We start from the raw sequence: 11,528 nt of genomic DNA on the forward strand, positions 1-11,528 counted from the left end.
TCTATATTTCAGAGAAACATTTGGCCATTTTTGTCAGGCACATGTCTGAGACTGGGTGAGATTTGTGAGCAATAGGTGTGAGTCCTGAAATGTCTGTTCAAGCAAAAGTTACATTGAAAATACAGTATTTCACTGGAAGTTTTGCCTAAGTACAGGTTGAGCCCAAATTTTGTGCAATATTGGACCATAAGTGTATTCAGTTACAGCTTTTGATGTTGGTCTCACAGGGAAAATCCCAGTCATTTTTCAAAATTTTTTCCAGATCACTACTACAATAGCTGTCTGTTTTTCAATACAGTAAATATTTATAAGGAAAACTGCCTGTCCGAAATAATATAACAGCTGTCTGCTCCAACATACCCCTAGTGATTCCCCTTATTACTGTACTGTTGTTCCAGTCAATCACTTCAGTTCCTTGAATCAGCAAAGTCTTCAAAGTCTCTCATTCGTGCAGCTGGATATGGAAAAACCTGTTGAATTTACAGCAGAACAATCTTAAGAGAACAGGAAGAAAGAATGATCTCAAAGATGTTTAATAATGATAACATAATATAAAAATGCCTTAAGAAGAATATTGGTATAAGAGCTGTGTGTTGGTAGGGACACAAGCACAGGCTGAGCAAATTTGTATAATCTGTGTCTACCCAAGCAGGAATATGAGGGAGCCTTCTTATCTCTTGTAAACCACAAACACAAGTATGGTCTTGCTATGGTTTTGACAGCAGAAAGCCATGATACTGTATTGTGTAATGGGTCTGAGGCTCAGATGTGGATTTCCTGTTAAATGGTCAGTCATACAACAGGAGTCTGCTGCCACTGTCCAAGGCTGATATAGTAAGCGTGCTTCTCTTTCCTGCTGTGGCCTGTCATAACCCATGTGGACCATTAGCAAAGTCTATGCTGATGATATTGGCCACAAAAAATGCCCATATAGTGACCTCACAATTAGACTCAGTTACTGTCCCTTTTGCAAGTTCAGCCTCTGGAGCAGCCAAAGGCACTGCAGAGCTGATGGGATGCTAGGCTTGCTCAGGCATTGCTGGGTATGCTCTTGCAGCCCTTTCCAGGCTGAGCGTAAGGTGGGCTTCCGATAGGATATACAGCATTCTCCAATACCACTGCTGTAAAATGTGTTGTGCCTTTGGGTGCCCTAAGAAGGGAAAGCTCTCAGTGCACTTTCTTCATGCAGGCCTATGGATGGGTGCTTTCTAAGAGCGGGTGAGACAGAATATTAAGTTCTCTTTAATTTAAGAGAGATCTTATGTTCACATTTTAATATCAGTCTTTAAGTGGAATAATGTTCTCTTTCTTTCCAAAATGTGCTGAATTTAACCTGAGGTGCTAGTGAAAGAAGCCCAGATGTGGAGTATCTCCAGTGTCCCTAATTTCTGAACACAGATATTTAGAAAAAGACCGGGCACATTTCAAAGCTTATAACCTGGAATGCAATACTTCACAGCCTATTTATGCATCTAGTTAACACCAGGATTACTTAATATCCTTTAGGCTTCTTGTTATATAGACTTTGTAGGAAGTCCCCAAGAAAATAAGAAAGATGGAAACTGAAAGGTCTGAGCATGTGACAATATGAATGCTGAAAGCAAATATTGTTGTGTTTTTACAGGGTTCTCTTTACAGTCCAAATATGCACCTTCTAACCCTGTATTAATCAACATGAATAACAATTATTATTTGCGGTTGTTCTCCCTTTGCTTCAAGAGGGAACTTGCAGAGGCAATGTTGTGGGCCAAGAATGATACATACCCTGTGGCATGACTTCTTTTTTTTTTTTTTTTTTTTTTTTCCAGCAGAAGCCACAAAGTTGGTCACTCTTGGCATTTGATAAAAGAAATTAAACCACTAACTTTTTTAACCACTGATTTTTTTCTATTGCCATTGACCAAGCAGATAATGTAGTGCTCTTATCTTATGCTATGTCATATTAGAGAAGAAAGTAAGGTGTAAGTAAGCCACTGATTTATTGTATGAATCTTGGATTGAAATTGAGATTTGAAGAGAGATCACACTAGCCACAGAAATGAGATTTTGGAAGGCCACTTCTCTCATTGCTGTTTGGTTAGCGTGTTTGGTGAGGTCATTATACTTTGAAAGTCTAGGCAAAAAGGATGACATTTTGTCCACTAGATATTACAGAGCTTAATGGATATCCTCTTCGGAATGAGTTTAGGGCTTCTACAAGTCTTTCCAAGTTATTTCAGTGAAGGAATGTATCTTGAGATAGGCTAAAGGTCTAGTAGTCTTAATTATACCAGATGTACTTGGATAAAATGCAAAACAATGTCTAAAAGTATAATAAACTCTCATTCAGAGCATCTGAATCTCTCTGCAGCAGCTTTTGACTGTGTTGATAGTTCCACGAGAGCCGATGATGAATCAAGAGAAATACAGTCCCATAGAAAGATTATGATTCTAAATGTAACAGCTAAATATATCTAAATGTATTTTCTGAAAACAACTTGTATCTATATATTTGTCTATGTGTGGTGCTCCACTATAAGTGTTTTTGACTGTGGAAATTCCTATGGAGAAATTATCTCAAATTAATATTCCAATAAGTTATTGGTTAAGAAGTACATATTGCTCACAACATTGTCTTCACTTGGAATTAAGAAGTCAAGTATGTAGGCTCTACACAAGTCTTTCAAAATCTTCCCCGTGATCCATTGAACTTAAAATAGATTAGTCTAGAGGGAAAGTCAGCTTACCAGACACTGCAATTACAGTGAATGATGGCAAGACAGATACATCCATTTAATGGAAACATACAGACCAATACAGCTAACTAGATAGATTTCATTCTCTTCCTCCTTACACCAGGGGTTCTCTCACATGCTCAATCTACTCTCTGCCCAGTCCAAAAGTCCAATAAATAAATAAATTTGTTTGATATGTAGTGGGAAGATGTAAAATTACTGGTGATTGAAGATAGGCTTTGACTGACCAGAGGGATAGACAAAACACTAAGAAGAGATATTTCACACTGTTTCTGGAGGTACTTGTGCAACTATTAATAAAAATGCTATGCAGAGAATCAAAGACTCAATATTGCAACTATCACAGGGCAACTTGCTGAAGAAAATAATTATATGCAAAGCATGTATTCCTGTATACAGCTTTACATGCAGTGGGATTAAAAGGGCTAAGTCCAAGAAAGCTCCAAATATAAGCAATTTCCAGGGATAAACATAATGTTAAGAACTCTAGCAATCCCCCATCCCCCTCCACCATGCAAAGACTAAGGCTCTGCAGCCATGCCGTTTTCTGATGTACTTCTTTAAGTTGTCAGGAAAAAACAAACAAACAAAATTTAAAAACGAACAAACAAAATTTAAAAACAAACAAACAAACAAACAAACATGGTCTGGGACCTAGATCTATAGGAGCATGACTTCTAATTGGAAGAGATGTTAAAATGGGACAGAAAACACCTGTGTAGAAAGCAACAGTGCTGGTTCAATAAGCCATAGCCTGTCCTTTCAATCAGCATTGGCATATGGGAATTGATTAGCATTATGTTTTTGTTGAGATGTAATGTGGCACTAATTTTGCAACAAAAAATGACCAAAGGGGAAGTGAATGTGGTGTTACGTGGGGGAATTCCCCAAAGAGAAAGGAGACTGAAATGACAATCCTACTGTCCCACTGCAAACACAGGCTGTTGGGGAAGCTCCTTAGACTACTGAAAATGGATTCAAATATGGAAAGGTCCCAAGAGTACTAAAGTTATCCAAGAGTCAAAACTAGACTTTCTTTCTTTAGACAACCACAGAAGGGACACAGGGAAATATTTGATTACTGTTTCCCATTTCTGGTGTTTGGTATAGCTTGGCCGAAATTGAACATCTTGTTCAGATTGCTGTAGGGTGTTGAGAAAGGCATCACAGTGGTATTTGGCTTAAAACAAGGATTTAAAATGAGCACAGATCTGCCATTTACATACAAAAAGGTATGTAAAAAGTTTCAAATGGAGCTTATTTTTGGGCTTTCTGTGTACTATCATTTTCATTTTAATTGTGATATTTTTCCTTCTCTTCATCTTTTCATAGGGAAGATACAGAATTTAACACCATCTGAAGATTCTACAATAGCAACTTGATCATGTCGTGCTAATACGTAGCTCTCAGAACAAACAAACACAAAACATAAAACCAACCCCAAAACATTGTTTGCGTCCACTACATTTATAGAAGACTGTATCCTTAAAAGATCTGAAGCAACTGGAAATTTATAAAATAAATAATAGAAGGAAGATGATTCTAGGTCTTTTTTTTTCTTTTTTCTTTTTTTTTTTTTTAGCCATATGTCACAATAAATATATATATATACATATATATAAACACCGAAAGGACTGTCCATTGGTAAACTCTTGAAAAAGCTTTATGGTGTGAAGCTACTGTTTCTGGAGTATAAATGTTCACCTGTAACAGCTGCTAGTACAAAAATTTCCTTCTGTCAGTGGCTGCTCATAAACCCTTGTCATGGTTTAGTGTACTCCTTCCTGCTGTGGTAGACACCTCCAGCTGAATCCTTAAAATACTCTTTGTTTTTAAAATACTAACATAGGCAATTTGCTCAGAATGTTTATGGATCTTTCATATTAATTCACAGCCCAGTGAACTTACATCCATACACACACACATACAAAAAAAAAGGAAATGAAAAGTGCATTTGCTAGCATACTAGTCTCCATGGCATTTCATTACCAGGACTTTTGCATACCAGAAATCAGCCATATCTTGGCTACCCGGGGGACCTACTTTTTCTCTATTTCTGGGCTACATCCTCTCAAAACAAAGCACTAATCTGAACACAAGCAACAAAGAAATAGAATAAGAAATAAGGCTCCTGTGCTTGGCTGTTAATTTTCAGGACTAGTGATAATAGTAAGTTGGATTAATGTAGTGCCTTGCTTTTTATGATTTTGAAGGAGCCACTTTAGTCAGGAAGCAATCTAATTACAAGGAATTTCCTTTGCATCCCTGAAAATCAAGTTGGGGTGATTTGGCTGCCTAGAGTGAACCCTGGGTTTGTGGTGTTAATGGGGAAGTCTGTTACATATCCTGTGATGATTTCTTAACTCCACTACTTATTTTAGATTTTCAGAAGCTGAGTTATTTCACCAGTGTTTAAATTTAGATATTTAAGTTGGAAGTGTGAAAGACTGATGTTTGAACTACAGCTGAACCATCTATTTTCTTTTCCTTACAATAATTTTAAATAAAATCTTTAAATTACTCATTATCACTGTATTCCTTGATGTATTCATATAATGACAAACTTGTAATACTATGTAATAGTATATTGTATAGTTTATATTTTAACATTTCCTTTTTCCTCAGGGCCACTAAATACATTTTCTAGATCTTCCCAGCCCATGTCTTATCAGTCTTTGATCCATAATGGTTTCTCACACCTCTGTTACTTAATCAGAATCTGTCTGGCTGAGGCAGTAGCATTGCTTCAAAGCTCTTTAATCATTGTATTGAATTAATGCAATTACATGCCTGATGCATTAGAAATCTCACCTCTGGTCTCCATATTTGCAGCTTCTTTTGAGTTCTTTGTAGCCTTTTTTTTTTTTTTCCACTATCCTTGAGGCAGGATTTCTAGCCTCTACAGGCTTATCTGTTAATGTTACTAAACAGAGTAGTATATAGAGAGATGTTTTCAGTAGGAAGAAGAAGGAGGCAGAATAAATAGCATACTAGCAAATAAAATAAGTGTTGCTTTATTTTCTTAACTAAATGGATTCACTATAGGTGTAATTGAAATGGGTTGTGTATTCAAGAAGGAACTTTTACTGTTCCAATACCATACTCTTGAGGTTTGAAATCCAAGTGCTTAGTTATACATGTAAATTGCATATGGTTATCGTTCCTTGCAATAATGAAACACTGAGTCCCTTGCATTTCAAAGGGAAAAGGCTCCAAGGGAGTTGAAGGTAACTCAGAAGGAAATATTCACAAGGATAAAATTTACAAAGAAATAACTTTCAATTGTAAGCAAAGTGTATTGTGATAAGAGGCAGGTATAGCTTTTTCGGTATTCCTTTTGCCAGTGGTTTGTGGTACTACTTTTCAGAATATTCTTGGCAGGGTTGGATCAATGCATCTGTAATGACATCAGTGGAATAGCAATAACAATTTATGTTATCTGAGGATCTTTCCCTTTTTATTTAATTCTTATCCAATTCAGTTTTGTCCTCAATTTATAATGGTTACTATTCCCAAAGAGAATTTCGCCATTCTAATTTAATCCATGCTTATTTCAACCTACTTTTATCCAAAATAAATGAAGCACTCATAGATATCTCCAAAGAAAAAAAATATTTCATCCCTACCAGTCATAGACCTGTAGTGACAAAGAGATTAGGAAGAACTGATTAGAAACACTGACGCAATACAGATGCAGAATGATATGGGCACTCTATCAATGAGGGTTAAGCTGATGTCTTGTTCTAAAGTTGATGGCCTGCTGATCCTGAAACATCATCAGAAGTACATTTTTTTTCAGATTTTTTTTAATTTTACATTTAATTCTTAAGAGCTAGGTTAAAAATAATATTGCTCATATTACAGCTCAAATTAATATTATTTTTGCCACAATATTTGGTTATGGTTTAGTTTTAATGAAGAATGCTTCTTGAGTTGTGACATCAGTAATAAATATAACAACTTTTCTTCGGCTCTGTTCTATGGGCTCTGGTAGGGAAGGCCTTTCAGTATTTTCAAGGGAAGTTAATTAAGGGCATTTCTGTAAGGTTTACTGAGCAGTTATGAAATATATGATATTCACAATTGGAGGCTTTTAATTAGAAACTTTTCTTTTCCCGTTTCCAGCTGTTTGGCCTGAGATGTGAGAGGGAGGATTTAGGAAACCACAGAAATGTGTGATGAGGCTGAGGAAATGTATGACTGAGGGACGATGAAGAATAGTTACATCAGGGCACTGAGAGAATGTAAACTGTGCATGAGGGAGCTGAGGTCATTGGGGGATGTAGGAGTAGAAGAGATTGCAAGCTAAGGGGAAACATGGACGAGATCAGAGAGACAGACGGTGGTGGGTGCATGCAGTGATTAGGGAGATGAGGGATTGAGGTAACAGGAAGAAAAAAGAAATGGAAAAATGTTAATTTCCCCCATGTATTCTAACAAATCCTGTATAGATTTAACTCCTACACTAAAAAATGTCCTTTTGCATAGCTACCATCTGCAGCACATGAGCTCTGGTTGGGTCAGGCTCATAAAACACACTGGGGTTTAACCTTACTACAGTAGACGTTATGATCAGCCCAGTTTAAACTGGTGTTCATTAAAAAAAATCATAAGCAGAAACTGCTGCCAATAGGGAGTTAATGTTGAAAGTATGCTTCAGTGGAGTCCAGCCAACAAAATACCGTTTTCCATACAAAAATTCATCACCTTTTGAAAACCCAAATGTTAGGGAATCTGGTAATGAATGGTTTAAGAGATGCAGCCAGTTCACAACTGAAATGCAATCCTTCCCTACTTCGTTGCTGCCGTACTCAGCATATGCCCACCCATCCCAACTTAAACAGTCCCTGAGTAAAGCTTGCAAAAAATGTATGCAAAGGTCAGAATAGCAAATTGCTATAAAAAGTCCACTGTGGGAATCAAGTATGACAGGTGATCAGCGTTAAGGAAACAAAGAATGTACTGTAAAGGCATTGCTCTCTCTCCCTGCCCTAAGTGGCCTTGAAATGGTCTATCTCAATAAGAAAATCAAATAATGTTCTGCCTTATTAATAAATTCATTTTTTTATATTGCAATAGATTTCATTAAGACATTAGATTTGGCTTTCTCATCGTTACTATATGCTGCACGTCAAATTGTTCCATACATTTTGCCCATACTGCTATAAAGAAAGCAATGTTCAGACTATTTTAATAACACTGGGGAGAAGGTAGAGGATGATGAAATTATCTTCTTTCATGTTACACATGTCGGTAGAGGTTCCTTTTCCAAATCTTTTCTCTTCTTACAGAGGATCTTCCAGATTGCCTAAGGTTGAGCATGTTTTATGCTGTTCTTCACCGGACAGAAATCAGACAAATCAGAGCAGACTTATTTTTTTCTTTTTTTTCTTTTTTCCCCAGTGGAAAGCAAATGCCTTTGGCCAGCAGTAATTGCATTTGCAGCTCTAAAGTTGCCTCTGGCTCTGCCATGAATCTAACTAAATATCCTTTTTCTCAGTGAATCACAGGGTTTCTTTGTTTTCAGCTAGTTACAAATGTCTTGTGCAATGCGTCTCCTGAAAAGCTATGAAAAATGCTTCATACAATGTGAATAAGGATGGCAAATTTAACGCTCATACGACCAGGTGCAGGCTGCCCACTTTATGCACCTCATTTAGGAAATGCAATCCATTTTTCTATTAATTGTTGCCAGGTGACTCTCTGTTTAGTCTATACAGTCAACGGAAAGAAGGAGACACCTCATTTACACATCTTGACTTGCTCTTAATAGTGGACTCTACCCAATACAGCTGGTTTTGGAGGTCATACATAGATTTTCTTCAAGTCATGAATCACAAAACTACAGAAGGCCCTTCCTATTTGGGTTCCAGTTCCAACTTTAAAAATTTAGGGAGGCAGAATCCTGTGGAAATTCTGGCTGAAGCTTCCTGGGAGTTTGTTCTATCCTGCCATGGAAGAGGTCTTTCTTTCCTAAATACAGAATGGACCACACAGCAACCATTTGGTCTCAGAAAACTCAGATGATCACCTCTTGCTTGGATGGTAGTTGGGACACTGTAAAAATCAGTGATAGGTGCACTGGATTTTCCTTTCATAGTCCTCTAGGTATCCAAAAGGAGAGGCAGAAATGATTTCACACTTCTTTCAAGGAACAATGTTTACTGGGACATATTGTTTGTATGTGTGGCTGTAGATGTCCCTTTCAAACAAAGCAAACAAAAATGAAGCAATCCATGAGCTCTGAACACTCGTGGAAAACTTATTTTTTAACAAATTACTTCTCAAGGCATACATATCTAGAAAACTCAGAGGGTCTGGAGCTTCTTAGAACTTTCAGTCTTTCAGATAGATAAACTCACTCACTAAGCAGTACCCATGTAGTGTCACTCAGTAGCACGTCATTGTCTTTTATGTGAAAAAGGTTTTAGAGTAATTAAATACAGTTGCTGGGAGAAAGAAAATTGAAGATTGTTGATATAAATTTAACCCATTTTTCTCCTTTGATAAAGAAGTCACTTTGATTGAATAAGATTCAATCTTCATCACAAACAAGCAGTTTTCATTTTGTATAAAAATAATATTTAATGATCTAGTATGCTGGTTCTTAGAATTCATGATAGAGCATTTGTCAACTGCTTGATATAAATGACAGATGTTTATATGTAATAGAGCAGTGGAACAAATTTTGTTAAGAAGGGTATCAACCAGATGTTCAAAATATTGTCGTTTTGAGAGGAAAACGACTTTTTACATTGTCTATGACTCATGAGCCAAAAGAAAATGTGTTTATCACAGGAACTCACACTTGAGACCTTATCCTTTCAGCAGCAGCATAAAAATGATAAAGTACCTGGCATAAGAAAGTATCTAAACAGCACTTACATTTTACGAATACTTGTGGGACCATGGTATGAAATCTTTCACACTTCCTTTATCTGCATTATTTCAGATTTAAATCTAAGCACAAAGGGTTTAAAAGCATTCCTGCCTGTTACATCTGCCTAATTATTTTTAATCAATCGTAATGAAATCTGAAGGATTTTGAGGAGTGAAAAATGACACAGTACTTTTTTTTTCCTTCAACTTTATTACTGAATGCAGAGTAATGAAAACATTTTAAATTGCCTGTGTTCCTCTAAGTGATATCTGCTTATTATGCTGAGAAAGGGTTAAAGGACTTCATTTTCCTTAGTCCTTGTGGTAGTTCTGGCAAAGTTTTCCTTCTCTGTTAAGCGAAATGTGAATGGTAATCCAGGAGCTGCAGATTTTACCCCAATTAACACTCAGAGTAGCTTGAAAAACAACAACTAAAACCACTTTAATTTCAACTTGCAGAAAGTTGGACTTAATCCCCTGTTTTAGGGATTGAATTGAGGCCATAGAATACGGAGAGGGTCCCTTGTTAAAATAGATTAATTCTTTGAAAGTATGCAAGAGGTGGATGGAATGGAAGAGAGTCCCCTTTGATAAACATTCAGCATTCAGTTCCTCATTAGTCTGCTAGGGTTATGCATTTTGAGAATCAAATGAATGTTGTTTGTCTAGGAAGACTTATTAACAGATGTCCATGACAACCTCAAGACTGAACATGTTACTCCAAGGCCAGCAGTGTATGTAAAAATGTTCAGAAAACTGGCTGTATTTTGTGATCTTTTCACTAAATTCTTCATGTCTTCTCTACCCCCATGATATGCCGTGTTGTTTATGGTCACATTCCACACCAAAAATAGGATTATATGACCTCTGAGAATTCTTTTTGGCAAAAACAGTGATATGAAAGCTGAATTTGTCTTCCACCACACTTGACATAAATGGAAAACATTTGTGTGTGCACTTAGGACAGCTTTCATAGGTGCTTAAAAGAATCTTGATCCCAAAATAGTGGTAAGACAAATTCATGCATTTTGATTCTTGTTTTCAAGATTTAATGTAATAGATGAAAAAGTCAGAGGAATGTCCTGTTAATTGCAACTTTATATATATATAAGTATATATAACTAAATGCATCCTTCCTAGATTAGATGATTATTTTAGTAATTTGGTGCTACACTTAAGGAACACTTAAGGAATATCAGTAATGTAGACACCAAGACAGAGTGCAGGCCCCTTGCAATGTCCTTTCCAATCTCCAGGAGAAAACATGAACTGTCAGTGATGGTGATAGTCCATGTGATGAAAAACAATAAAAGAACAAGTTATAGCCCAACACTGTTCATTCAGATATTTAAGGTCCTTATGAAAGCTTAAGAAATGGGAAGAACATATGATTTTCTTAGATCACTTTCACTGCACAAGTCATTGGCACTGCACTTCACTGGAGTGCAAAAATGCCAGCAAAGCTATAAGTCAGGTATTTGTAGTTTATTTTATTAGTACTAAGCTGAACCACAAAATAGATAAAACAGTTTTATGGCTTACATCTGGTTGAATAATAAAACATATGGCTCTGGAGTAAAGCATGTGCAGCTGTAATTTACTGTAAATATCCAACTCAAGATAGCTATGGAGATAAAAAACTTATGGCATGCACTCAGGGTTTATCCCACTATCCATCACTACTTGAATATTTATGATACTCTGACATTTGTGGTTTATATGTTAATTAACCACTCTTTAAGAGTTTTCTTTAGGGCATTCTCTTCTATGTAGTACAGATATGAGTTCACAAAGAGCGGACACTACTGGATGCATTATTTTTCTCTTAATATATCTGTTTAGCAAGTCCTTCATTACAGAGTGATTAGAGTAATGGATCCACTGTTGAGATTGTAAGACGTTTTCCAACAGAGA

General features: G+C 36.5%; 1 long non-coding RNA gene across 1 annotated transcript in view; it reads left to right on the forward strand.

The window, feature by feature from the left end:
- Nucleotides 1-4,269, forward strand: part of LOC121060101 — a 30,644-nt gene extending 26,375 nt beyond the window's left edge. Inside the window, exon 5 of the long non-coding RNA XR_005814744.1 lies at nucleotides 4,068-4,269. This is a non-coding gene — a long non-coding RNA (uncharacterized LOC121060101). The remainder of the gene's footprint in view (nucleotides 1-4,067) is intronic.
- Nucleotides 4,270-11,528: the final 7,259 nt, after the last annotated feature.

Source organism: Cygnus olor, chromosome 1 (genome assembly GCF_009769625.2).
Source record: "Cygnus olor isolate bCygOlo1 chromosome 1, bCygOlo1.pri.v2, whole genome shotgun sequence".
NCBI lineage: Eukaryota > Metazoa > Chordata > Aves > Anseriformes > Anatidae > Cygnus > Cygnus olor.